General features: G+C 39.1%; 1 non-coding gene across 1 annotated transcript in view; it reads right to left on the reverse strand.

The window, feature by feature from the left end:
- The window catches only part of LOC113381947, a 1,927-nt gene extending 408 nt beyond the window's left edge, over positions 1 to 1,519 (reverse strand). Inside the window, exon 1 of the ribosomal RNA XR_003367614.1 lies at positions 1 to 1,519. This exon is cut by the window's left edge and continues 408 nt beyond it. This is a non-coding gene — a ribosomal RNA (small subunit ribosomal RNA).
- Positions 1,520 to 5,000: the final 3,481 nt, after the last annotated feature.

Consider the following 5,000-nt stretch of genomic DNA (forward strand, 5'->3'; position numbering starts at 1 on the left):
CTGTCCCTCTAAGAAGATATATTTGTACGCCGGTAGTAAGAACCACAACCAACAACGACCGAAGCCGAAGCGGAGGGTCTTTGCGATACCGGAAAGTACGCCTATTTAGCAGGCTAGAGTCTCGTTCGTTATCAGAATTAACCAGACAAATCGCTCCACCAACTAAGAACGGCCATGCACCACCACCCACCGAATCAAGAAAGAGCTCTCAATCTGTCAATCCTTCCGGTGTCCGGACCTGGTGAGGTTTCCCGTGTTGAGTCAAATTAAGCCGCAGGCTCCACTCCTTGTAGTGCCCTTCCGTCAATTCCTTTAAGTTTCAGCTTTGCAACCATACTTCCCCCGGAACCCAAAAGCTTTGGTTTCCCGGAAGCTGCCCGCCGAGTCATCGGAGGAACTTCGGCGGATCGCTAGCTGGCATCGTTTATGGTTAGAACTAGGGCGGTATCTGATCGCCTTCGAACCTCTAACTTTCGTTCTTGATTGATGAAAACACATTTGGCAAATGCTTTCGCTTCTGTCCGTCTTGCGACGATCCAAGAATTTCACCTCTAACGTCGCAATACGAATGCCCCCAGTTGTCCCTATTAATCATTACCTCGGAATTCCGAAAACCAACAAAATAGAACCGAGGTCCTATTCCATTATTCCATGCACACAATATTCAGGCGAATGAGCCTGCTTTAAGCACTCTAATTTGTTCAAAGTAAACGTACCGGCCCACCTCGACACTCGGTGAAGAGCACCGTGGTAGGATTTTGAGTTGGGCCGCCTTTTGACGGGCTAAGCCCACCGGTAGGACGTCCCACAGACATGCCAGTTGAACACCGCGAGCGGTGAACCGACAGTGTGGGACACAGATTCAACTACGAGCTTTTTAACCGCAACAACTTTAATATACGCTATTAGAGCTGGAATTACCGCGGCTGCTGGCACCAGACTGGCCCTCTAATAGATCCTCGTTAAAGGATTTAAAGTGTACTCATTCCGATTACGGGGCCTCGGATGAGTCCCGTATCGTTATTTTTCGTCACTACCTCCCCGTGCCGGGAGTGGGTAATTTGCGCGCCTGCTGCCTTCCTTGGATGTGGTAGCCGTTTCTCAGGCTCCCTCTCCGGAATCGAACCCTGATTCCCCGTTACCCGTAACAACCATGGTAGTCGCAGAAACTACCATCGACAGTTGATAAGGCAGACATTTGAAAGATGCGTCGCCGGTACTAGACCGTGCGATCAGCACAAAGTTATTCAGAGTCACCAAGTCAAACGGTGAGCAAGGCAAGCCCGCCACCGATTGGTTTTGATCTAATAAAAGCATTCCTTCCATCTCTGGTCGGAACTCTATTTGCATGTATTAGCTCTAGAATTACCACAGTTATCCAAGTAATGTGGGTACGATCTAAGGAACCATAACTGATGTAATGAGCCATTCGCGGTTTCACCTTAATGTGGCTTGCACTGAGACATGCATGGCTTAATCTTTGAGACAAGCATATACTACTGGCAGGATCAACCAGGGTGCTATATATATATAATAGCATAGTGCGTAAATGTCCCTCGGCGTCACCCGAGAGACCACACTTTGTATAGAAAAGTTCGATGAATATTTCTAAACAACGAATTTTCTTACATATATATATATCTGAGCCGTACGATATTCCCTGAACATAACGAACAGTTTACATCGCGACTAGATATTTTATATATTCTGCGCTTAACACAGAGGCTAGACCTTTAACAACCGTCGAAACGGCGGTCCGTACATGAAATTTGCGGTCCGCAGACCCAGTTAATTTCAAACAGTCTCTTTACCCTTCGTTAGATTGAAAACGTCGGGGCGAATTCATAAGAATTCATCGTTATAACTCACTTTTATTCTCGCTCGGAGAGTATTGAGTTGATAGCATTTGTATATTTGATTTTCCGCATAAGAGTCTTTGCGTCAACGACACATGCCCGCGGATATGCTGTACAGTATGGTTGAACACTTATAAATAAGGTCCAGAACCCGGCCGTAAACCGACATCCGAACATATACGGCGTATATAATTCCAGACACGGTCTACGACATTATTTAAAGTAACGCCGCTATATAGTTGATAGACTAAAAGTATCGAATATAATGTATAAAATACACCGGGGAATAATATTCGAACCTGCCTGAACAACACAGCGTACTTTAGCCTAAGCTTGCTCGCATCGCACTCGACACGACCTATCCCCCTATATAAGGCGCGCGGCCACAGCGTAAGTATTAGACTGAGTCCCAAGCGACGTGCATTTGACCTGCGGCGAGGGCCTGCTCGCGCTTACGGTGTGAATCGTCAAGACAAAAGTCTGGGAAAATTTCGAACTGCGAACCCTTATGATAGAAAAATTTTTGTCGAAAATTTTGTTAGATGTTCAAACAGTTTTATATATATGGACAATATGAATTATAGTTAATTATTGAGTTTTTAGGTGTTTTTTGGGTTTTTTTAAACTTTTGTATAAAATTATGTATTTATTGATTTTTATAGATCTCAATGAATATAAAACGAATTTATATATAGTTATATTATTTTTTATAATTATTTGTTTAAATTTTCTAATTTTACAATAAATGTTCAAACCAGTTTTCCTCGATTTTCTCTTAAACCGTAAAAGATACGAAAAAACTTTGTTCGTACGAAAGATGCAGAATAAAATTATGAATAAAATGGTATATGAATGGTTAAGTGTGTTCATATAATTTTCTCGAGATTTTCCGATTTTCCTGAAATTTTACGACGGCAACTCGCCTGTAGGCCACACCGTTCGGAATTCGAAGTTGCGATATATGGGAAAAAAACTAAGAATTTTGAGACCTTTCTAACGATGTATAATACTTTATATGTTTTCTTTACAGAAATATCGAATCGTGAGGAGTATTGCTCCAACCTAGCCGCACTTTGCATTTTGACAAGTTAACATCTACACATATTGCTCTATAACATGAAAACCGTAAAAGATACGAAAAAACTTTGTTCGTACGAAAGATGCAGAATAAAATTATGAATAAAATGGTATATGAATGGTTAAGTGTGTTCATATAATTTTCTCGAGATTTTCCGATTTTCCTGAAATTTTACGACGGCAACTCGCCTGTAGGCCACACCGTTTGGAATTCGAAGTTGCGATATATGGGAAAAAAACTAAGAATTTTGAGACCTTTCTAACGATGTATAATACTTTATATGTTTTCTTTACAGAAATATCGAATCGTGAGGAGTATTGCTCCAACCTAGCCGCACTTTGCATTTTGACAAGTTAACATCTACACATATTGCTCTATAACATGAAAACCGTAAAAGATACGAAAAAACTTTGTTCGTACGAAAGATGCAGAATAAAATTATGAATAAAATGGTATATGAATGGTTAAGTGTGTTCATATAATTTTCTCGAGATTTTCCGATTTTCCTGAAATTTTACGACGGCAACTCGCCTGTAGGCCACACCGTTTGGAATTCGAAGTTGCGATATATGGGAAAAAAACTAAGAATTTTGAGACCTTTCTAACGATGTATAATACTTTATATGTTTTCTTTACAGAAATATCGAATCGTGAGGAGTATTGCTCCAACCTAGCCGCACTTTGCATTTTGACAAGTTAACATCTACACATATTGCTCTATAACATGAAAACCGTAAAAGATACGAAAAAACTTTGTTCGTACGAAAGATGCAGAATAAAATTATGAATAAAATGGTATATGAATGGTTAAGTGTGTTCATATAATTTTCTCGAGATTTTCCGATTTTCCTGAAATTTTACGACGGCAACTCGCCTGTAGGCCACACCGTTCGGAATTCGAAGTTGCGATATATGGGAAAAAACTAAGAATTTTGAGACCTTTCTAACGATGTATAATACTTTATATGTTTTCTTTACAGAAATATCGAATCGTGAGGAGTATTGCTCCAACCTAGCCGCACTTTGCATTTTGACAAGTTAACATCTACACATATTGCTCTATAACATGAAAACCGTAAAAGATACGAAAAAACTTTGTTCGTACGAAAGATGCAGAATAAAATTATGAATAAAATGGTATATGAATGGTTAAGTGTGTTCATATAATTTTCTCGAGATTTTCCGATTTTCCTGAAATTTTACGACGGCAACTCGCCTGTAGGCCACACCGTTTGGAATTCGAAGTTGCGATATATGGGAAAAAAACTAAGAATTTTGAGACCTTTCTAACGATGTATAATACTTTATATGTTTTCTTTACAGAAATATCGAATCGTGAGGAGTATTGCTCCAACCTAGCCGCACTTTGCATTTTGACAAGTTAACATCTACACATATTGCTCTATAACATGAAAACCGTAAAAGATACGAAAAAACTTTGTTCGTACGAAAGATGCAGAATAAAATTATGAATAAAATGGTATATGAATGGTTAAGTGTGTTCATATAATTTTCTCGAGATTTTCCGATTTTCCTGAAATTTTACGACGGCAACTCGCCTGTAGGCCACACCGTTCGGAATTCGAAGTTGCGATATATGGGAAAAAAACTAAGAATTTTGAGACCTTTCTAACGATGTATAATACTTTATATGTTTTCTTTACAGAAATATCGAATCGTGAGGAGTATTGCTCCAACCTAGCCGCACTTTGCATTTTGACAAGTTAACATCTACACATATTGCTCGATAACATGAAACCGTAAAAGATACGAAAAACTTTGTTCGTACGAAAGATAAAATTATGAATAAATGGTATATGAATGGTTAAGTGTGTTCATAAATTTTCTCGAGATTTTCCGATTTTCCTGAAATTTTACGACGGCAACTCGCCTGTAGGCCACACCGTTTGGAATTCGAAGTTGCGATATATGGGAAAAAAACTAAGAATTTTGAACCTTTCTAACGATGTATAATACTTTATATGTTTTCTTTACAGAAATATCGAATCGTGAGGAGTATTGAACCTAGCCGCACTTTGCATTTTGACAAGTTAACATCTACACAT

The sequence above is a fragment of the Ctenocephalides felis genome, unplaced genomic scaffold (assembly GCF_003426905.1).
Source record: "Ctenocephalides felis isolate EL2017-DRISC unplaced genomic scaffold, ASM342690v1 CF-g0.4_SCAFFOLD_03216, whole genome shotgun sequence".
In the NCBI taxonomy this organism is placed as follows: domain Eukaryota; kingdom Metazoa; phylum Arthropoda; class Insecta; order Siphonaptera; family Pulicidae; genus Ctenocephalides; species Ctenocephalides felis.